The sequence below is a fragment of the Cavia porcellus genome, unplaced genomic scaffold (assembly GCF_034190915.1).
Source record: "Cavia porcellus strain 051 isolate PalLab524CR breed Dunkin Hartley unplaced genomic scaffold, mCavPor4.1 scaffold_25, whole genome shotgun sequence".
Taxonomy (NCBI): domain Eukaryota; kingdom Metazoa; phylum Chordata; class Mammalia; order Rodentia; family Caviidae; genus Cavia; species Cavia porcellus.
Genome location: NW_026947508.1, coordinates 6,371,451 through 6,394,988, shown reverse-complemented (window position 1 = coordinate 6,394,988; position 23,538 = coordinate 6,371,451). Strand labels below are relative to the sequence as shown.

The following is a 23,538-nucleotide window of genomic DNA, read 5'->3' as shown; positions in this document are numbered from 1 at the left end:
GTGGGGACTCTGTGTGTGAAGTGAAAGCCTTAGCTTCTGTGCCCAGGCTCTCGTGCTGCTGGCGTCCCAGGAAAGCTGTCCCAACCTCTCACTTCTCTTTCTCCTCTTTAGGATCAGTTTTCCGGGCATTTCCCCTCAGTGATGATTTTGAAGTTTTCCTAGAAAATTCCACATCTCTGCACTACAGCCAGGCTAGGGACTGAGGCCTTCAGTTGGCACCTAGGAGCACAATGTGCTGGGCCACCCCACTGCTTTCCAACCTGGCCCCGGGACTGGGGGAAGATAATTAGCATGTCCCTGGGAAGGGGCCCGGGGTGACGGGACTCCCTGTTCAGCTCTAAATTCTTGGGTGCCTTCTCTGCCACCTCCTCTTATATTCTGATGAAGGGCAGTAGGGCTCACCTGTACCCCAAACTGCTGCCACCTCTCATAGACAGGCCCGGACCTGCTCAAGCCAGGGGTGATGTCCCCATTTCCCTGGTCACTCTTATTTGCTGGGAGTGTCTGCCCAAGCCTTTGCACTCCCTGGCATTACCATCCTACCCCAGGTTGTAGATCTGGAGTATCTCATCCAAAAACCCAAGCTTCAGAATGTCCAAAAACCCAAAGTTTTGGAGCAAAGACAGTAACACCACCCTTGACTTTGTGTCACTGGACACAAGTGCAGACATACTAAACACACTGGGTGAATTACCTTCTGGCTGACTGCATGCATGTCAAACATAAATGAATTTCACGTTTAGACTTGGCTTCCGTATCCAGGATTCTCCACAAACATAATTAGTATATTATATGCAAGTATTGTTAGTGCATACAAATATTCCAAAAATGTTTTTAAAAGTCAGAATTACTTCTGGCCCCGGGCATTTGGGATAAGGGATACCCACTCAGCCTTCGTCTTTTACATAAGATGTGATGGGCAGTTTTCCTCAAATACCTTGGCAGAGGTAGATAAATACCCCTTCCCCAAATCCAAAACTTACTGTGGGGTGACAGAATTGTCCATCCTGTGCCCCAGTGCACAGAGTCCCACAGGGATTATTCTGTTCCAGTAGCCCGAAGATGGTAATTCTCAAGCTTCTTGGTCTTAGGACCCTTTTATATTCCTAAAGGTACAGAGGACCCCAAAGTTCTAGATTGTATGGATCTTATTTCTCAATAGTCATCACATTAGAAAATTAAAACTGAAAATTTTAGAAACATTTGTCAGCCGGGCGTGGTGGCTCACGCCTGTCATCCCAGCACTGGGGAGGCTGAGGCAGGAGGATCATTTTGAGTTTGAGACCAGCCTTGGTTACAAAGTGAGCTCAAGACCAGCCTGAACTGCACAGTGAGACCTCATCTCAAAAAGACAAAAAAAAAAAGAAAGAAAGAAAGAAAGAAAGAAAGATTTGTCAATTTAGAGTACCAACTGTAAATTCCTTACATTAACATAAAGATTTTATTTATTTTTTTCTGAAAGTAGCTATTTTCCCAGACAAAATTTTAATGAGAAGACAGGTGTCATTTTTATTTCTGCAAGTTGCTTTGATGTCTGACGTAGCCGAATTTATGTACGTACATTGGCATGTACGTATGTAAGTATGTGTGGTGCCGGGAACTGATCCTGGGAACCCGTGCACAGGAGGGAAGTCCTCTATCACCGAGCTATGGCGCTTTCCCAGCCCTAATGTCCGACTCAGTAGTCTGCATTCTCCGTCAGCTTCTGTGCTCTGTCCTCTCTGGTCAGTTGTTTCAGTTGAAGGCATTGTAGAAAACCCAGCTTGATACGCTCGTGCAGCTGGAAAGGGGGAACATTTCGCCGGCCTTGCAGATCATCGTGGGTATTTCTGTTCTTTAATACTACACCAAAACTCAACAAGTGATGTTCTCTGCAGTGTGAACTTTGGGTCCCCTGTTACAGTAAAACCCTCTGGTCTCTCACACTTGGGCTGCCTCACTCCCTGATCTGAGCGTTTATAACCTTATACATGGGCTCATCAGAGAAAAACTGATTCGCTGAGAAATTCAGATCTTCCGAACGTTGGCATATTACATGTCTTGATATTTTTAAAAACCGGAGTCATTAGTATGATCGCTGATAGCATCAGGAAAGCTGAAGGGTCAGGGTGCTGTCAGGGTCTCATCTTCACTCGGAGAGCTCCAAGTCTGCCTCCCTTTCACCCCTTGGACTCTCAAAAAGATATGTCCTCAGGCGTCAAGTTTTCCTAAATATCGACAGCGTCTGTGGCCCCATCAGGGGCGTTTGTAAGCAAACTGGGGTGGGGTTGTTGGTGTCCTGAGCTGTAAGTGCGTGGGCCTGGGAGAACGCTGTGCTGCTGGTGCCCTGCTGTGATCTGTACCAGGCCACTGCATCCGTGCAGCGCCACACACTGACAGGAAAGCCCGTCGTCATTTAGGATCATCGTGGAAGTAGCTGAGGCTTTAGGGAGCCCCCGAAAGGGTCTCAGGAACCCCGGAGACCTCATACCACTCTGAGAATGGCTACCAGCAGCCACTCTGGTCTCCTTCCTCAGGGGTCTGACCCTGCTCCTGGCATCGGACCGGGCTGTGCTCCCCGCCCACTTCTAGACTACACAGCCCCTCCTGCAGGCTGGGGCCTCTGCCTGGACACTGCCCACTGAAGTCGCAGTGGCAGAGACAGCAGCAGATGGCAGGTCCTCGTGGGGCAGCTGGGAGAGCAGAGGGAGGGAGCCACCCGGGCCTGGCCGCTCTGCAGTCTGCGTCTCAACACTCACAGTGGACACTAGAGCTGCCCTGACCCATGGCTCGAGGAGCCTCCTCTTCCTCCCAAAGCCGTTCTGCAGCCGTCCTGCCCCTCGGTGGCCCCATTTCCCATCGGCCACCTGCCCTCATGTGGGGGCCACAGAGCCCAAGGCAGGCTGACCCCTCCTCCTCCGCTTCCCCAGCTGCCTTCCCTAGCACGCAGCCTGTCCAAGACACTGGGTTTTGTCCCCTCGATCCGGGCACCCTGAGAGTGAGAGAAAATAGCGTCCGTCCGGTGAGCGGGGGGCAGCTCTTGTTTTCAGCTCGCAGTGGCTGGTTCTCCCAACTTTCCCATCCCAGCTCCCGCGGAACAAAGGGTCTCCGGCCCCCATGTGCTGGGCCTAGCCCAGCGAGGGACTCACCAGTAACTCTTTATTGAGTCCTCAAGCGCCGGCCAGGCACTCCATTAAAAAGCCATTCCCCTTTGTGCTGCCTGGCCCCCAGCTGTCCCCCCTCTCATGTGAGGGTCCGTCACAGTTGTAAAACAACAACACACAGAGTTGGCAACTAACGAGGCTTTTTTTCAAGCTGGGGTCTCCATAGCAACCCCCGTCAATCACCCCTCAGGAGCGCTTTAACCTGCCCAAGAGGGGGAAATAAAAAATAAAATAATAATAATAATAATAATAAAATAAAAAGAAGTCAGGAAAGAAAGAGTTGGAAAGAGAGTGAGAGGCCAGTAGACAACTGGGGAGAGAAACAATTCAGAAAGTTTCTGGGGTTTGCTCCCTCGGTTGGAACACACATGAAAATTTAATCAGCTGGACAGGATTGTCTCAGGGAGCGGAGAGGAAGGACGTTCATTTTCATTTTCACATAGGGTTTGTACACTGCGATGATTTTATGAAGGCTTCTGACACTTCCTACCTCCTCCCCCCGCTCCACAAAATGATGGAACATGGCTGTCTCTGGGCAGAGCAGGGAGACTGTCCCCTGGGCCATCGTAGTAGAGATGGTGCCATGGGCCCAAACCCAAGGTGCCCAAGTCGATGGCCCGCAGCCAGCAGGCAGAGCTGCGTGGCGCTTGGCTCAAGTTCACCAGGGTGCCCGAGTCCGTCCATGTGCGGCCCCGCGCCAGTGGGGATAGCCCACACTCTGCGGTGGGAACAGTGCCAGGGGGCACTTGAGGGCCCCCAGCCTCGGTGCCATGTCATGCTGAGAGGGAGCTTGGGGTGGTTAGGCGGTAGCAGGTCTCTTCGTTCTTTACATGCTGCCTGTGCCAGCAGATGCCCTGTTCCTGGGCACGTGGCATCATGCCCAGGGTGAGTTCAACCTTCCTCTGTTGGTATGGTGCCAGGGCATGGCAAGCCTGAGTTCTCCCCCCACCTCGCCCCCTGACACTCATACACGCTGTCTGGCAGCTGGCCAGGGGCTCCACAGGTTCCCAGGTCTGCACAGTCTGGGCACGGGCCGTGGGCAGCCCTGGCAGCTGCTGCCTGGCCCTTCTGATGCCTCTGATTGGGAAAGAAGTAAGGGCTGAGCCCAGCTTCGGTGCTCAGCACTCAGAAAATCCAGCGCATAGACACTTTGTTCTCCCTCGAAGTCATGAGAAGACAGGAGTCTCTGTCACGGCTCCTGGCACCTCGGGGAAAGGTTTTCTCACAAGTGGACCTGGGTGGCCAGGCCAGAGCGCCAGGGTTTCGGGGCTGCCTCCGGGAGGTGGCGGCGGAGGGTGGGACTCCTGGCTCTGCAGCCCCTGCATGCCTGGTCATCCTGCTTCCCTGAGTCCGGCTGGGAACCACTGCCTCTGTCCCCCTCCTGCCCCCTCCACCCTTGCTTGCTGTCTCCAGGCCTCGACCCAGCCTCCCAGGTCTCCTCTCTCTGTCATCCTCGGTCTTCACTCACGTGCTCCGTTTCCTTCCTGAGTGTTCTAAGGCAGATCCAGTAAAATCCTGCCCATCACCTCTTCCCAAACCGCTCCCCTTCACCCCAGCTTTTGCAGTGGGGGAGGTGACCAGGAACCCCACGTAGCGCCACTTGTATGCCATCGCCGTGGATGGCAGGAGCTGACTCACTCCCTGACCCTTTCCTGTGATACAAGGTGCTGACCAGAAAAGGGCCTTGGGCTTCTGAGCAGCCTGTGCAACCCCTCCATGGTCTCCCTCGGGAGCTCTGTGTGACACGGGAACAGCACCCTCCCGGGACCCAAGCAGCGTTGGTGGGGTGCCATGGTTGTATCTCCTCTCCTGGGTGCCCTGGGAAGCTCCCGCAGGAAAGGAATGCTAGCAATCTGCTGGTGTAGTAAACTGGCACCGCACCCGGGCAGGGCCGCTGTGCTGTGCCAGAGCCTAGTAAAGACGCTGGCGAGGGCCGCCTTCCCCATGCCCGGAGTTTCCTCCGGCCTGGTTGGCATGCAGCCTCTAGCTCGGCCCGAGACAGCTCAAGGACGAAGTGGCCTCCTGGGTCGGCCCCAGCCCGGCCTGCCCGGTGGGCCACACCTCTGCCAGCTGCAGGACAGGGACCATGATGGCCGCCAGGATCCCGTAGCAGTCTATGAAAGGAGAAATCGAGTAGGGTGAGGGACACAGCGTCCAGAGTTCAGCCTGGGTCAGGAGCCCCGAAGCTGGGAACCCTGACAGGTGAAGGAGGGTGCATCTCTCTTGTGGGGTCCGGTTGCCGTTTAAGGATGTAGGATCTGAGAATGGCTTCTCCCCAGGACTGCACTACACAGGAGCGGGTGATGGAGGAAGCGGTGGGGAGGCAGCGCGTGCCCCTTGGGTGGTTTGGGGTGTCACCGCGCTAACCCACGCAATCACTTAGCACAGCACCTGCTAGAGAATGCCTGGTGCTGGCCGTCACGGTTATTACTGCTATTATGATTACCCTTTCCTTCCTGGAGCACGGAGGTGGACCTCACCCTGCTTTTCCTCCTTGGGAACTTGAACCTTGAACCAGCTGCACCTACTGAGTGCGGCCGGTCCTTGAAAACATTCAGGGGCTCCTGCGCCCCGCAATGGCTCGCGGACACCTGGCCTGAGGTCTTAAGGCCCACTGCCCTCCCTCCTTGCTTACCACTATGGCCCCCTATCACTCACCTGTCTGGGATTCCCCGGACACCATCCTCTCCGGGGTTTCCTAGCAGAAAGGGCTTCCCAGCCAGCTTCCGCCTCCTCCCCCAGGCTGGCCTCCCCCAGGCCTGGATTCTGACTGTGTATTGTAACATAGTAGCTGAATGAACTCCAGTTTCAAAGGTTAATATCAAAATCTGGAGTGGATTACCTAAAAATTACTTACAACACCATTAAAATTCTGAACTCTTTTTGTTGTGGCTGTAAATTAATTTAAAATGTCAGGTTTTTTGAGAAATCCAATAAGAAATTGAGCCAACAGAGCAATCTGCAAACTGTCTGGCAAAGAGGAAAGTGTGTCTCTTCAATCGACAAGGAAAAATATGGAGCTTAACTGGAACCATATGGCTCAGTACTTGAGAGAACTCTGCAGAAGAGGGAGGGCGGGCGTGAGGGGGAGGGCAGGCGGCGCTCAGCTGACAGCCACACGCACCACGGCACCACGCGGCGGGCTGGCCGCGGCGTTGGCACTGGCACCGAGCAGGGGCCTGCCGGATGCCTGGCACACAGCCTACTTGGCTGCCCCGTGTCCATGGTCACCAGGCGGCTGTGGACTGAGCCGTGGTCCGTGGTCTTAACACTTTCTCATTGTGTCTGCCCAGGGCACCCTAGCCAGCTTGGGAATTTCACCCCCACCCCTGGGAGAGCCCAGGTGCCACCCTCCCCGGGGTGCCCAGGGGAGCCGGACGGGCATCTAGCTTCCCTGCCCAGGACAGCCACCTGCATGTCTGCGAGGGCCACCTCCCCCCAGTCCTCTGTGGGCTTCCTCCAGGCCAACATGTGGTCCCTATTACTCCTGAATTCCCCCAGATTTACAACACATTAAGTAATTTGTAGGTTATTTCAACTTCAATCTGCTAAAGTTGAGAAAATCAAAATTAAATTCAAACCACAAGGAAACTTCAAAGAAAAGAAAAAGAAGAAAAAACCCGAGTTCCTCCTCTTTTTCGGGTCCCCTTATCCACCCCCACCCCGAGCCCCTCCACACCAGGTCTCCCAGTGCCCGCCTCCCTCTGGGCCTCCCCTTTCTTGGTCCACTCTTCACCGCAGCCCATCCTGGGACCCTCTCTGCTGCCTCTGGATAGGTTGTGCCCAGCTGTCTTCTTTGTGAGCATGTGCAACTCAGGGTGAACTTTGGGGTTCATGCTGGGGACCCCACTGGCTTGGCAGAGAAGTTCCTCTAACTCCTGGCACTCTCTCTGCTCCCCTTCCCTAAGCTGTGCCCCTGCCAGGGTCTCCTTCCTGGGTTCCAGACTTATCTGTTCACTCTCCTGACCCATTTCGGGGGGATCTGCACAGCACCCCTCCAGTTTCCGATGTCCCTGGGACAGCCGGCAGCTGGTGGATACCACCTGGCCCCTCAGCGTAATAGCTCAGTGTATCTTATTTTTGTTTTCGACCCTTTAAAACAGCCTTGTAAATAAGCAAACACTTGGTGCCAAGCACCCTCGGCACTCGGCCAGGCTGGTAAATATTTTAGTAGTGACTTGGTAACAGTTGTGTTCGCTTTGATTTCCTCGGAAAGGTTCTTGGTGCTGGGGAGGGACCCAGGCTCAGGGAAACGATTTGCTGGCTATTAATAGCCCCGCTCTGGCCACGTGGCCCTCACGCTGACCCTGGGGATTGTATGCTGGGGTATTTTTAAAGCCGGAGTGGCATTAGCTTTATACCCGTTTCGGCAAAGATGGGAAGGACTCTTCCACCTTCCCCGGAAGTGTCCTGTGGTGAAGGTGCTCTGAGGTCTGGCGTTTGGGAAACTAGACTTTCCCCACCAGGAACCGGAAGGGAACTGGGAGGTTTGGGCAGATGCTGGTGGGACCACCCAGCATCATGGCTGGGACACGGGAGGGACCCCATGGGGCAGGGAAAGAAGAGGTCCAGAGCCAGGGGGAATGCAGCTAGTGGAGGAGTGTTCTGATCCAGCCCCAGGGGGCCCGCCCGGGGAGGAATGGGAGACGGGGGCAAGGAAGGAGAGGACAGAGGGAGGGCGCTCCGGCCCAGGTCCCAGGTTCCCTCCGGGCTGTGACGGGGCCTTTCTGCCCACTGCCGGGAGCTGGTCTAGCCAGAACCACTTCACTGCGATACGTCCCAGGCTGGGCATGGGGCAGGGATGGGCCACGTAGTGGGGTGGACGCAGACTTTAATAGACTGCTCAGAGCCGTGGCCACTCACTCATCTGTTTTATGGGTGGTTTTAATGTACAGATGGGTTGGTTTTAAAGGGGCTCTAAATCATGGCACAGTGAGACCGAAGCATTGTGCCCATGTGTCCTATAGGTGATGCAGCGACCCCTGTGGGGTGGGCACAGGCAGAGTAGGCGTGAGGTCTGTCTTTTTCACTCAGCTAAGGATGGTGGGCAGAGCCTGAGAAGGTGGGCCTCTCACTGGCTGCCACCCCTGTCATCCCAGCTACGCGGGAGACCGAAGCAGGAAAATCCTGAATCCAAGCCCAGCCTGGGTGACTTGGTGAGACTCTGCCTCAGAACAAAAAAAATAAAGGGCTGAGAATGTGATTCAGCGGTAGAGCATTTGCCTCACAGGTGTGAGGCCCTGGGTTCTGTCCCTAGTACTAAAAGAAAAAAAGGCTGGACGTGACAGTACACACCTGTAATCCCAGCACTTGGGAGGCTGAGGCAGGAGGATCACTGCGAGTTTGAGGCCGGCCTGGGCTACAGAGCGAGTTCAAGACCGGTCTGAACTGCAGAGTGAGACCCTGTCTCAAAAAAATGATTTAAAAACAGAAGAAGCAGAGGTGGGCCTCTCTCAGCAAAGACGGGCCCAGGTTCATGATGCAGACCATTCCCCGATCTCCGCAGCCCCTTACCCACCCGCCGTCTGCCTGGGTAGGTGGGGCACAGCCAGGGACCTGATCAGCTGACCGGCCGACCTGCCGCCACTCCCCGCCGCCTGCCCTTGCTCCCTTGGCTCCTGGCGCCACGATGCGCCTCCCGTCTGCACCCACGCACACCCCATTGGTGCTGAGGCGCCGTGGGTGCGAGTCAGGTGAGCGGCAGACGGAGGGGCAGACCAGCTCACCTTCTTCCCGGCGGGATGGGTGCCAGGGTTGCGCTCTTCCCGGAAGGCTTCCAAGCTCCCCCGCACGGCATCCTGTTGAGCCTGTTCTCGGGGTGCGGGGGCAGGCCTTTTTGGGGGGAGAGTGTCTGCCCCATGCTGCCCTGGCGCCAGCTCTTCCTGGAGGCCCGTGGTGGAGTCGCCCGAGGGAGGCATCTGGGCTGGAGCAGGCGATGGGGACATCTCAGAGTCAGGCAGCGTGCAGCCATCTTCTGTCCCGCCATGGCAGGCGCCGAGCCCTGGGCCCGTCTGTGCCCATACTGTGCCAGTTGCTTAGCGATCCACGGCTTCTCCCATGACTTCTTAAAAGACACAGAGCCCCTCTCCGCGCCCTCAGCTGGGGTCCAGCATCCGTGGCGGGGCTCATGGATCTTTGTGGCCACTCCTGCTCGCGGGGCCGGGCTCCCCAAGCCATCTTCAGGGTCCTTGGAAACCCACAGGGGTCTAGGGAAGTGGCAGGAAGGGGCGTTCTGTGACATGTAAGCCCTCTGTAGTAAGAGAGGCTCCCTTAGAGAACCTCTGCACTGCGGCCCCGGGTCTGGCACTGCATGGCACCCGGAACCCTAGTCCTTCACGACTAAGTATCTGGAGCACCACGTGCCTTTGCTTCCCTGGTTCTGTCAGTGCTGGTGCCGCCCGGCCCAGGCACAGGTGGAAAGGGAAGGCCCGTGGTCCTTCCCGAGGGTCCCCATGGCTCTACTGAGCTGTTCAGGAAGCTGGCGTGGTCACCACTGAGCCACCGACCTCAGTGTTGGTCACAGAAAGGCAGGGTGAAGGCGCAGGCATCTGCTCAGCCTGGGAAGCCCCGGAAGTCTCCAGAAACTTCCATGGCTCCCTCTGCCTTCCGGGTTAGAGGATGTCACACTGTGCCAACCTCAGTTTCCCAGCACACACTGCGAGGACCCTGAGGGAAAAGGCAGGGCATAAAGAGAAACAGAAGCCCCACAGAGGCCCGCTGGGGCCTCTCCTCTCTCTGTCAAGGGCCCTGCACTGCTTCCTCAAGGCTCGAGCAGGCCGCAGAGGGCAGCTGGCTTCCACAAGGCTGGAAGTTCTGCTAAACTGACCCTCTAGGCCTGCCAGGTCCCACAGAGACCACAGCCTCCCTCTTCCTGGCTTTTGGGGCGGCACCCAGGTGGTGAGATGCAGCCAGGGAAGAGAGGTGACCAGCCCAGTACCGTAGAAGGTCAGAGACGGACACTGTGGGGCCAGGGCCAGGTGGACCCTCCACCTTGTTGAGCCCAGCACCGGGGCCGATCCCGAGGGCGCCATGCTGGCAGGTAGCCAGGTGCCCTGTTTCTCCTTGATGCCTGCGCGGAGTGAGTCTTGGTTTCGAGCTCCCTGCGAGCCGGGAATGGAGGAGATCCTATGAAAATGATGATATGTGACAATCAGTCACAGCAATTAGTGTTTTGGTTAACAGGCCTTTTTTGTTTTCTCTCACCCAGACAGAATGTCACAAATAAATCCTCTCCTGCATTTGCATATTAATTGGATCGGAGACGTCAAGCATCTTTCATTAAAGAAAATGATCTGCATATTTGGAGACATAAAATAGTTATTTTGATGGGTTTTTTTCCCTAAGATCAGGGGGTGGGGGAGGTAGGTGATAGGAGCAGTGGAATGGAGGTAGGGAAGGCAAAGCCAGCCAGGCCCTCTGCCTGGTGTTAACCCTCTGTGGTCTGGAGTCGATGGGCCAAGGCTGGGTAGAGAGATAATTAATACGTAAATAACTCAAGGAGCCAAGGAGAGCCCTTGGGCCTGGCTGGCTGCTACTCAGAAAGGAACCTTGCTAGAGTTCACGGACAAGGAGGCTGGCTGTGGGCCGCTCACACTTGCTCTCGGGTCCCTCCCTGAGGAGCCGGGAGCTGTGCTGCCCTGGGGCATTTCCCTGGGCAGTGGGCAGCAGGAGAGGGTGTGGTCAGGTGCCCGCCCATCTTGCATCTTGGAGATCTCCACTCTTCTCGCCCAGCTCTCCACGTCCTCCTCTCCCTGACGCCTTGGTCAGCCCGTTCCTCCAGCCTCTGCTTTCTTTCCCTGCCTGTGCCACATCCTCCGTACTCTGTGACCTTGGACTTCCCTGTGCCCTTCTCATTCTTTGCCATCCGTCCTCTCTCCAGATGGAAAGTTTTCTGGGGGCAGCAGAAGCAAAGCCCAGAGTCATTATCACATGCACTCGAAATAACCCAGAAAGCTGCGGGGCCCATATTAGGGCATGAGTCCCCACGGAAAGCTGAGTGAATGTACAGTTTTCGATAGGCAAATGTGACTGCCCAAGGCATCCCCGTTTCCCCCTCCTGCCTGTGTGCTAGGTCCTTGTCAGCTGCCTTAGCCAGGGTCAGGCACACAGCAGAAGCGGCCTCCCGGAGACATTTCCAGGACTTGCCAGGCCACATCTGGGGTGCTGTGCCATCCGTGTCCCTAAAGCCGTGCTCTCTGGTGCTGTGTCCCGGGTAGGAAGGTACTTAGGTGATAGTGCTGAGCACAGTGATGACTGTCACCACTTTATACGCACAGGAAATGTGTAGACACTTTGCTGAGAGCTCGGCACTCCTCGGCACCCCAAATCCTTCCCACACTCTCTAATACCATTGCACCCACTTGATAGATAAGGAAACCCGACCTCAGAGAGACCAGACAGCATGCCATGGGTGCCTGTCAGGGTTCAGAGCTTGCAGCCAGAGTCTCCCTCTCCTTGCCGAGGGTCCCTGCACGAGGCCACGGGGACCTGTGCGCTCTGGCTTTCGGTTTGATCCCAGCCGACTGTTATTTGGAGCATATTGTAGCACCCTGCGTTAAGATGTCTCTGCACTGCAGACCTCTTTGCTCCACTGAAAAGACAAGATCTGCCTTTCCCTCAGGGACTGAGAGTGACCTTGGGTGGCGACTTTAACCCCAATGTTGCCTGCCTCCTCCACTCATGCCCTTGGTATGCAGTTTCGTTTAGATTTTTAAATTTTTTTTGAGACAGGGTCTCACTATGTAGCTCAGGCTGGCCTTGAACACACGGTGATCCTCCTGCTTCAGCCTCCCGAGTGCTGGGATTGCAGGCCTGCGCCACCACACCTGGCTGCTTAGAATTTTGAAGTGCTGGATCTTCTGCTCTGTTCTGCTGTGTCCTCCCTCACTGGGTCAGGCTCCTGGCTCGGGCAGTACCCGAGGGCTCCCATGGCTCAGCTCCCTGGTTGAGCCATGAATTAGCCAGCCTTTACCTCTGTGCCCCACAGGCAGACCAGCCTCCTCCAGGCTCTGGGTAACCCTACAGTCCCCAGGTGTCCCCACCTCCTCACCACCCAGATCCCGAATGTGCGGTGTATAAACTCTGAGGTTGTCGCTGTGAACCCGCCACCTATTTCCAGTAGCCGTGGCACACGAGCAGGCCATGGCTCTGAAGTCTAAAGGGATGGTGTGAGGTACACTCAGAAAAACAAGGGCTTTTAACGCAAACTGAGTCCGTGTGAATTCAGGCCTTGCTGATTTTATGAGCTGGACAGCTCAGGCAAATCACCACCTCTCTCTGCCTCAGTTTCTTCCCTTGTAGGAGAGGCGCAGAGGTTCTTTTTATGAGCAGGTGCCTGCAGAACAAGATGACTCCCCTGTGCCGTGTGCCTGTACAGCCCTGCAGATGCCAGCTCGGGGTGTGCGCCTGAGCCTGCCACCCACCTCCTGTGGGCCAAGGCTTTAGCAAGGTCTTCCAGGCAGAGGGTGGAGGTGACTGTGTCCTGAGGCACCTGGCAGCTTTGCCCCAGCAGATTCCTCACCAACCCTGTGACCCTCAGTGACTTCAGCTATGTGTATTTTTTGGCAGGGCAGGAACAGAAGAGGGGATCCAGCAGCCCCTGGACTTGGGGTTCCTGGGGTAGGGGCCTGAAGTGGCCTCTCAGGGAGCAGGTGGACAGGCAGGGTATTTTATGGAGTCTGGGGGAGTCCTGCAGCAGCTGTATCTGTTAAATGCCAAGAAGCCAAGTTGGTTTAATATGATTGTAGCTGCTACTTTGATAAATCAAAATAATTAAAAATAATAAATTTGATTCCTCAACCAACAGGCTGTGTGTGGGCGCAGGGCCTGGGCTGCAGAGCTAGGCTAGGGCTGGGCAGGTGGGAGGGGGCACCAGGACACAGCAAGGGCTGTCTTTGTGGAATCATAAATGCGGAGGTGGGTGGGAGCCAGGGCCAGAGGTCAGCTCTGCAAACAGTTCCCAGAGAGGTGTCTTTCATGGGCATGGGCTGGAGTCCCCATGGGGCCTGCCCCTGGCGCTGTGGCTTGGGCCAGCCTCAGGATCCTCATCTGTCAAATGGGGTGCTGGTCCCAGCTGCTTCATGGGGCTGTTGAGAGCCCACACTTTGCTGAGCACTTGGCAAACGGTCAGTCTCGAGGGGACTGCCCTCTTCCACTCAGATTGAATAGGCTTCCGTGGTCCCTCCCAGGCCACCTCTCGTTTCTTGGAGGCAATGTGGTCGAGGCGGCCAGGCCTGCTGACTTTTCCTCCGCCGCCGTTGTCCTGTCACAGGATTGTTCTGTTTATGAGGACATCCCTCTGCGCAGGACATTTCTATTGATAGCCCGGTTCTGGATCCAGAGTTGGGTCAGGAAGCAACATGCCACACCCTGGGACGGAGTCCCCGGTTAGGGTGCTGGCAGCTCTGACCTCGGTGGGTGGGAGTTGGAAAGGTTCTGCCCCTCTCCCCGGCCCCCCACCACATCCTCAGGAGCCGTATTTGGTGTCTGAGCAGCTGGAAATCTGAACTGAGTAGAGGAGGAGGGGCGGGAGGGGAGGGAGGGACAGGGTGTCTGTCGCTTTAAATGCACTTTGTGTCAGTGCGATAAGGAATTTGATGGCTTTATCAGAAATACCAAAGCTTTATTTAGCAGGGTGAGGTTCACACCACTCAGCTCCACACAATCTGCTGATAAATAGCAAAAAAAAAAAAAAAAAAAAAAGGAAAGAAAGAAAGAAAAAGAAAGGGGAAAAAAAGAAAAGAAAGAAAGAAAAAAAAAGGAAAGGAAAAAAACCAACAGAAGTGGACCCGTGAAACCAGACAAGGGCAGTCGGATGTTGGGGGAATCAGGGAGTTGCAGGGGTGGAGAGCAGGTGCGGTGGGAGCCAACTGCCTTCTGGAAAGTGCTGACAGGCACCTCTGTCCATTCGCCGCTGGAGGCCTCCGCACATTTTTCTGTTATTCAGTGAAAATGCTAGGATAATTTTAATTCTTCCAGAGAAAGGACTTGCTAACAGACCCTCTAAGGGTCTAAGCCTCCAGGGCACTCCTAAGGCCCAGGCCCCAGCAGGCGCAGGCCTTGGGACCTGCAGGCTGAGCTGGTGAGGCCAGGCCAGCACGAGGATGGGGAGAAGATGGGCTGAATGCACAAGAAACTTCAAGGAGCTGCCCCCTGTTGCAGCTCTGAGAAAGGGGGTCCCCACTCCGTGCAGTTTGGAGGATGGTCTCAGCCCGGGCTGCACGGGGAAGGCGGGGAGGCTGTGGCCTGGCCCTGCCCATTTGCAGCACTGCAGGATTTTCTGCCCTACCTGTCCACTGTAGATGTCCCGTGCCCTCCGGAGGGTCAGCCACAGAGCAGAAGGAAATCTGCGTTTGATTCTTCCTCCTTGAACCTTCCTTCCCACCTTGGATTTGTTTTCCCACTGATTTAGCTCATGGGCAGCTAACAGCTCAGGGACTGTAGTCCTGGGCATCGTCTTGATGGTCCACACTCCTCCACCCTTTGCCCGTCTGCCCCCATGAAGCATCCAAAGGGAGCAAAGCAGGTTTAAGCTGGTGCCCCCAGCTGTGCCTCTTTGAGAGGTTCCAGAGGTTTCGTCGCTTCCAACAGGTGTGATCCCGTGACTTCCTCTGGGAACCCAGCAGGTTTTAGTGCCTTGGCCCCCAGGAGAGTTCTGTGGATGGGAAGCGGGTTGGATGTTGTGGGTGGGGGAAGGCGAGGCATCTTTGGTGCTCAGGGGCACTTGTGGCCAACCTGGCCAATTCCCGAGCTCCCTTCCCTTCCTAATGGCTCCACCACCCAGCAGACCGGGGGCCTGGTCCTGACCTGGCCCCTCCTACCTCAGATCCAGCACTGCTTCTGCACTTGCTGACAGTGGTCACTCTTAGTGGCCGGCAGAGTTGGCTGAGGTCTCCGCCCACCTAGGTGTCTCCAAGCATGGCCCCCACTCTGTTCCCCTCAAACAGGATGGAGTTTGGGAAGCACCACGGATGCTTAGGAGCAGCTGTGGGGAGCCCAGGCCAGAGGCCAAAGGAAGCAGAGTCCAAGAGTAGCTCTGGACCAAGCACCTCTCCTCGAAGCCCAGGAAGAGCTGAGTCCATGCACTCCCTCTCCCTACAGGAAGTTAACCAAGCCTGGGCCAGCAGGCCGAGGGCCAGCCAGGTCCGGCTCAGAGGGATTCCTGGGCTTTGGACAGCGGAGCAACAGGATTAGCTGGCTGCTGGGGAGGGGAAGTGCTGGGCGGAGAAACAGGGGAGCCCGGTGGGGGGCTGGGGTGGGGTGGGGGGACCGGCCAGGACAGGACAGAGGCTGGAGGAAGCTGTAGAAAGGCTGAGGCCTGGAGACAGACAGGAGGAGTAAATGGAAGTGACAGGGTCAGGCCAGACCTTTGTCCTGCAGCCTGATTAGAGAGTCTGCCCTGGATTTCTGAAACTTTGGGATGTTGTCCGACAAACTGAAGCTTAATTCTGTCAGAGCGCTGGGGAGATTAGAATTGACATCTGGGAGCACATTCCTGGCTGGGCAGAAATCCAGCCCCCGCTGGGAAAAACCTGTGAAAGCACGGCCAGCCTGTGGTGGCAGCGGGGGTGCCCAGCGGCATGGTGGCCACTGGCCAGACCCTTCGGGAGGCTGGGCTGTGTCACTGGAAAGAAGCGTGGCTCAGAGGAGCCACTTCTGAGACTGATCTACCGTGCTGGGCCTTTGCCTTCTCTCAGTACTGCTCAGTACTCAGACTAAGGAGTCCCAGGACAGCAGATGTAGGCTGCTCGCCAGGGTCCCCAGACAGGACAGCCACTCTCAGACCAAGAAGTGGGCCGGAGGAGACTGAGGGCCAAGCACCCCAGCCCCAAACTGGGCCGTTTCCAGGAGAACCAAGTACCCCCCCCCACTTCCCTCCTGAGTCTAATGACTTTTAAATATTGGTAAATATTTTGGCTAATGCAGGCTCTCATGGCAGAGAGCAGAGCTGTCTGCAGTTCAGGACCTACAAATTATTTATTAAAGATCTGAGATGCGGTGCAATTATGTGGAAAGAGCCCAAAAAATTAAATAAATAAGTAACAAAATAAATAAATAACAGCCCCACTGGCCTCTTGAAGGCTTGGGGAGCTGCACACATGATTGCCGACTTGATGAAATCCCCCCGGATGTAATGAGCTGATTTTCTGCTGTTAATATTGCATCTGCTGATGAAGGATTCGTTAGGATAATGGAACGAAGCTAAAATATAAATGACTCCCTGTCAAGAAGCAGCTTTTGTTTGTTGATCTCCTGACAGTTCCCGGGCCAAGGCAGGGGTTTCTGTGCGCACACACATCCGGGAGCAGGAGGGTGGGGTGAGGGCCGAGGGGACCCGGAGAACCTGGCTCCCTGCTTACCTTGGTTTTCCCTTCCGGGGGGAACTGCCCGACCTTGGGAAGCCCTGGGCCCCGGTGTGGGGAGGTCGCCGGCTCCGTCTCAGCTAAGGAGGAACCTTAGCTGCTGGGTGGCAGTGGGGTGCATGTGGGACGCGGAGCTCCAGGCACTCGAGTGGGGTGTACTGGGGGGGCCCTTCCATACTGTGCATTCTGCGGCTGTCGTGAAGCGTACCTTGCTGAGACTTAGGAATACCTTGAGTGCCAGTGTAACATTCCCGTGGGGCTGGAGGGGAAGAGGACCACGGAGGCCACGGTCTCCCCTTCTGCCCCTAGCTTGGCTTCTCTAATGCCGCTCTTCTCTTCCCAGCTGCTTTTATTGTAAAGCGGTGTGACTTTCTTTTACTGTGGTAAAATGCTCTTGTATAGATCAGTCACGTTAAGTACATCCCCAGAATTGGACAGCCATCACCATTATCCAGTTCCAGGACTTCTTAATCGCTCCACAGAAACTTCGCGGCCCTTAGCAGTGTCTCCTTCACTGACTCCTACCCCAGCCCCTGACAGCCACTCACCTGCACTCTGTGGATTCGCCTGTTTGGAGATTTCCTATTAAGGCCATCATACAGTCTGTGGCCATTTGTGCCTGTCTTCTGTCGCTCAGTATAATATTTTCTGTAGACCATGTTGTTGCCCAGGTCAGGGCATCTTCCTCTTCCTCGGTGAATAATATTCCATGGTGTGGATGTACATGCTTACTCTTTGCTTAATAGATGGACACGTGGGTTATGTCCACCCTTTCGTTATCATGAGTAGTGAGGCCATGAACATTCATGTGCAAGTTATTTTTTTTTTCTTAGTCACTGTTTTCCATTTTTGGAGTCCATACCACAGAGTGGAATTATTAGCTGTCTCCTAGCTTTTCAAGACAGGGACTCTACAAGTCGAAAGTAAGCGCTTGCTGTGCCAGACACCATGGTAAGGGTCACTGCAGCAGGTCCTCGCAGCAGAGGCAGCCGAGGTGGGATTCCAAACTGATTCTTACCCGCTCCGTTCTTCTGTCTGGCTGTATCCTCCTCATGCTCGCACAGTGCCCTGAACACAGTACGTACTCCATAAATACCCAACGGTCACTGCGGAGTAGGCCTCGAGAGAGCGGGGATCGCCTCATGGAAGGACGGGGAGAGGGGCCGTCTTGCTGGGCATCTGTCTGGAGACAGATGTCAGAGCAGCAGTGGCCCCGCCTCCCCCCACACCGTGTCCTCAGTGGGCAGGGTCTGGTGGACACAGCAGAGCGCCTCCTAACACACAGAAATGTCCTCTTGCTGACTCCGTAGCAGACACCAGGAGGCACCTAGAGAAAAGGGGGCAAGCCCAAACTGGGCCACCAACTCGGACCCTGCTTCCTGGGCAAAATCAGCTCCTGCCCAGGTGGAACTGGGCACCCGTCAGGTGGGGCACTGGGAGGGAATGATGTTCCCCGGGGTTCAGCTCTTCCTCTGGAACCCTGAGAGAGCAGGGGTCTCCTGATATCCTCAAAGTCCGCAGGCAGCTGGGTGTGATGGTAATCCCAGAACTCCAAAGGCTGAGAGAGGAGGATCACCGTGAGTTTGAGGCCAGCCTGGGCTTCATAGTGAATCTAAGGCCAACCTGAACTACATAGACCCTGCCTAAAAAAAAGGAAGAAAAAAGAAAGACAAAGACAAAGGCAGACATGGGAATCCCTCTAAGCCACAGCATTCGGCAAGGGTCTCCAGGGTCAAAGACAGAGTGAGACCAGCAGGCCACACCAGCTGCAGGACCAAGAGCCAGGCTGGGTGCCACCCTTTTTATTTCATGCCTATTCCTTAAAACATTTCTTGAGTCAGGGCTTGAAAGAACAAGTTGGGAAACCCGTTTCCTGCCCCTGAACTACAAGGTCTTCCCTCCTGACCCTGTAGAGATTTTTCAGGATTCTGGCCAAATCCTCAGCAAGACTCCATTTGGGAAAACCACCGAGCCAGTCCAGCGGCCTGCTGTCTGCTCCTTTTGCTGGACAGCTGCTGCCACCCGCCCCTCCCTGCCTCGAGGTCCATGTCCCTGTGCGGGGACAGGCTGCCCGCTCTGGCTGCCGCCTCCGTCCAGATCCGGCACCTGCTGGACCGCGCAGAGCCCGCGGCCCCTCATTGTCCTGCTAAGCACTGTGTAAAAGTTCCGGGCTTCCTCTGACCTCTGCGTTTGGCCTGGAGATGCTGCGGAGGCCTCGCTGACATGCGTCCCAGGCCACGCTGCAGCGAGGGGACTTTTAGGCCCCTTCCCCACAGCCTCTCTTCCCCCAACTCCACTCCCTGCAGTATGTCTCTTCTCTTTCTTTCCCTCTATTTCTCTCTCTCTCTCTCTCTCTCTCTCTCTCTCTCACTTTTTTTTCACTCTTTTAACATGGTTTTCCTAAAAAGTTTTTTAATCAATCAAATTTGAGGCAGAAAATAGGTTTTGTCACGCCTGGTCCTGGGCTAGTGTGGCTCTCACTCAGGCTCCTGACAGCTCCTCAATGCAGGAGGGAGGCCAAACAGAATATTTCTCCGGGAAAGTGCCCGTTTCCATGACGCCGCCCCTTGTTGTCCGTGCCGCCCCCCTCCTCAAGCTGCCGGGCTGACATGGCCCCAGCCCCTGTGAAAGGGCCGGCCAGCCGGGCAGAGGATGGGGCGGTGGGCTGGGGGCAGGAGAATGGAGACAGCAATGGGGGTGTCGCCGGGCAGCCCAGCAGCTGTTCTGGCCGCCCATGGCCCAGAGGGTTGGGGAGCAATGTGGAGCTGGGCAGCCACTGGGGGACAGGCTCCAAGGCGGGTCCTGGACAGCCATGGCTCCAGCCAGAGGGACAGCGGATGGATGAGGCTCCTTTGAGTCCTGGTGTGCTGGTCATCCGTGTTCACTGGCCTGGCCCTCGCCCCGGCAGCCCACTCCACCGCCCTGGCTTCCTTCCCAGCCCTGACGACTGCAGCAGCTCTGATCCCTCCCAGCGCCCAGGCCCAAGGTCCTCACTGGGCCACCTGCGGGGCCCTCAGGGTCCCCTCTCTCTGGCCCATTTCCTTCTTCCTCCTTGCCGTCCCTGTCATTCTCTCCTTCCTCTCTCTTCCTCTCTCTTCCTCTTCTTGCTCTCCTTTATAATTAATGATTAGTTTTAATTGGTTTGCTTAGGCAGCCTGACAGCAAATTAAGGGAAGGCAGCCCAGGGCTGCCGGCTCGGGAGGGAGACCACTGTGCTTCCGACCTGGCCGTGGGGCTGGGTCAGCTTCCCGGAGGTCAGGACTCCCCTGCAGAGGTGCAGCAGCCAACAGGAAGGCGACAAGAGGCACGTCCCACTCAGGGGGCTCGGTCCTCAGCTGTCCGTGTGCTCCCTTCCGCTCCCTTCCATCCTCTCTCCACTCAGGGTCAGCAGCAGGGGCCAGAGCTGTGGGCTTCAGCCCGGGGCAGGGCTTGCTTTCCATACCAGCCTTCCTTGTCTGTGCCACAACCAATGGGGTCAGCAGCTGGACACCTCTGAGGCCAAGATCCTGGTCTTTCAGACAGATAAGAGGCCTTGGGGTGTTGTCACCGCGAGCCCTGCCATCTGCCGAGAGCCAGCCGCCCCAGCTCACAGGCTGCAGGACCTGGATCTGGGTCTGATTTGCCAGACTTCTGCACAGAGCCTTCAACCTCTCCGTCCTCACTTGTGTGACTGTGTAGCTAGGATCAAGCACACAGAGCAAAGGGCGGAGGGATGGAGGAGTGGATGGACAGATGGAAAAAGAAAGGGTGGACAGCTGGCGGACAGTGGGTACCCTGGCATCTCGTGGGTGCTTTCTGCCATGACCTCTGAGCATATTCCTGGCCGGAAGGGTTTCACTGAATCTCAGCCTGCCTGAGGGTGGAGCCCACTCTCTGGGCTTTCCAGCTGCTAGCTTCTCACCCCGTCTCTTAGAACCCTTCCTTCCCTGCACCGCGTTCTACCAGCCCCCTAGTGTGCTAACCACTCGCCCACAAGGGCCAGCACCAGGCATCAGGCCCAGTGAAGGGCAGACAGAGTAGGGCACGCCCAGGCAGCTGGGGACATTGAGGGCACGCTTGTCTTTCCAGCACTCTGGGAGACTGAGGCAGTAGGATCAAAAACTGGAACCCTGGCTGGGCAACTTAGCAATTTCGAGAGAATCTGTCTCAAAAATAAAAAAGCGAAGAAAAGATATCCAGGCCAGCAATGAGCTAGGGGTGTAACTCAGCGCTGGAGCCCTTGCCTAGCGGATACGAGGTCCTGTGTTCGGAGAGAGTCCAGCTGCTAAGGCCTGGGTACTTGTTGGGCTTCCCCTGGGGGCCCGGTGTCCCTGTGTCCACCGAGAGACGGCCTCTCCGCTGCTGTCAGCCAGGCCACCTGCCCAGGGTAGGCAGAGGAGGGATGGGACTCCCGCATGTGTCCTGGCTGGTGCATAGACATCCCTGCCCCTCCTCCTCCGCCCTCCACCAGCCCCGACCAACTCCTGGAAAGTTTCCTCCCGATTGTTCTGTGTGATCAGATCTGCAAGTTGCTCTCTAAGCTTCTTGTCACATTTTGACTTAATGAAGTGCAACTGCTGAGGGATTTGGGTTCAGCGCTCCGGTCTCCCGCGCTCCCTTGTTGTCAGAAAACAGGGGTGGTTGGGGACGGCAACACCGCACTGCAAGTCGTTATCATTCCGGTCAGTCTGTTTAACACAAAATTAAACAAAGAACTAATTAGTGCCTCATGAATTAATAAATGCACAGTTGCCGGGGAGGAGGGGAGGGGAGAAAAAGGTGGTAGAAGAGAGATACTGGACTTGTGGAGTTGGGGGGCTTTGGGGGTTCAAGAGAGGCTGGCCGGGGCGCCTTGAGGGATCTCAGGCAGGCGAGCTCAGGATGGACGGGATGGCGATGACACCCCGGGTGAGGCCCAGGGCCGACTGGGCGGGACGTGAGCTCTGTCAGAGGCCGGGAGTCTCGGAGCGTGGCCTGGACACCGAGCCCACGGTCGGGCTGCTTTCCCAGCTCGCATGGCCCCTGCAGTTCCAGCCCTGCTCCTCTCCAGGCCTCTGCCCACTTCTGCCGCCTCTGCGCAGCGCCCCCCTTTCTCTCTGTTGCCCCACAGCATCTCAGTGTCCACGCAGCTCTCTGCCGACCCCCGCTTCGCTTTCTGAGTCTCACAGAGGCCCACAGTGCAGCCCTCTCCGACCACCTGATGCCTACCCGACCCTCAGCCCTCCCAGTTTGAATCCTGCAGGTTGGGCTCCACCCCAGGGGACACTCTCTGCCCTCACAGCCCCGTTCAGGCGACAAATGCTGGCAGAGAACCCAGCCCTCCTTAAGAGGGCGTGTCAAGTGCAATTAGCATTATCTGTCTAAATATGTCCTGGGAACAGAAGAGCCAGCGATGGGACAGGGTGGCATTCTGGGAGCCTCGTACAAGGTCACCTCATCTCCCACAATCCCCCAATCTGATTTGGGGATTACGAGGCCTAAGGAAATTCTAGTTATTCCTCTTGCATCATTGATGAGCCACAAATGAGGGGGCGAGAAGAAGAAAAGGTAACAAACAACAAGCCACCCAGTTGGGGTGAATGCTGAGGTCAGGACGCAGCCCGGCCAGGCAAGGCCGGTGGGGCCAGGTGGGCAGGCAGAGGGCTCCGAGGATTTCCCTCCATGCACGGAGTCTGTCCCGTGTCAGCCTGATTCCCCAAACTCCTGCTCTGGACGTCCAGCTGGGCTGCGCTGTGTGTTGGCTGAAGACGAGCTGTATGGTCAGGCCATTTCCCATCCTCACGAGGGCTCCCAGCAGGGACTGCCGTGTCTCACCACGGCATGGAAGGTGCTGTCACAGCCTGCTCCTGAGGATCTGAGGCTCCTTGGTGCCCAGCTTTGGTTCTTCTTACCTCTCAGTCATCTACTTGCTCCAACAAACACCTTGGCATCTGTCCTACCCCTGCTCATATTAGGGATTAAACTTGGGGCTTTCACAGTGAGCTACGTCTCCAGCAACCCCCACCCTGCCCCCTTAACGATTTATTTAGAGACAGGATCTCACTAAGTCACTAAGTTGTCCAAGCGCGGTTGAAACTTGTGATCCTCCTGCCTCAGCCTCCCAGAGTTCTGGGACACAGGCATGAGCCACTATATCCGGCTGGCATCTGTCATTTTTTATTTTAGGGATCAAAGAAAAAGACTAATGTGGTGGTTGAGGCTGTGGCCAGGCATCCCGAGTGCATCAGCTACCGCAGCTCTGTGGAAGCCTAGAGGCCTTATAACCAGTGCCCCCAAACCCACATCCCGTGTCTGCCTCCACGGAGGGGTGTGCAACGCTTGGTGCCACCTTCCTCTGCTTGGTTAGTGTCCTGAGAGCCGCGGCTCCCCAGCTTCAGCCGCTGCTGCTTTTCGAATTTTCGAACTTTGCTTGGTGTATACTCCCATGGGCAGAATCAGAGCCTGCTCAGCACGTCCGGGTCACCAACCCCTCTGCCTGGAGCATTTGTGTCCTCAGCCTACAGGACACCAGGAAGGCGCTGGGCACACGGGCAGGAAAGCACGTGCTGGAGTGGAAGGGGTGCAGGTTCCCTCCTGGAAAGGCTAACAGCTCCTCTCTGTCCCTCCCCAGGATGAAGTGACCTCCCCGCTACGTTTGAGGCACCTGTAGGACCTGCCACAAGGTAAGGCTTAAATCTCTTCTCTGACTGCTGTCTTGTCTGGTATTGGTGACCCCTCACCTGACACACTGTCACCCTGGGCTGAACTGGTGGGAAGGTGAAGACAGGGCATGGGCACCATGCTGCCCACGGGGCCCTGGCGGGGGAACAATGGAGCCCACCGGGAGCTTCTGCCTGGCTCTCAGGCTGGAAATGGCTGCAGGGGTGTGGGTCACAGACTTGAGTCAAAGGGTGTGCTCTGGGCAGCATGCAGCTCCGGGGCACAGGAGATCCCGGGCTCTGGCTCCCCAGAACCTCTGTGTCTAGCCCTGCCTGGAGAACCATGTGGGCTGGAAACCCTAGCAGCCCTTCACTGCCTTCTCCACGTGGTGGCTGTGTTGCCACCATGGCCACTGA

The 23,538-nt window shown here is 56.2% G+C and overlaps 1 protein-coding gene across 3 annotated transcripts in view; it reads left to right on the top strand.

Annotated features, from left to right (window-relative positions):
• Window positions 1–23,538, top strand: part of Casz1 (castor zinc finger 1) — a 140,632-nt gene that overhangs the window by 53,851 nt on the left and 63,243 nt on the right. For all 3 annotated transcript variants that reach the window (XM_063235505.1, XM_063235506.1, XM_063235507.1), the window contains exon 3: window positions 23,094–23,145. The gene's annotated coding sequence lies outside the window, so the exon portion shown is untranslated. The remainder of the gene's footprint in view (window positions 1–23,093; window positions 23,146–23,538) is intronic.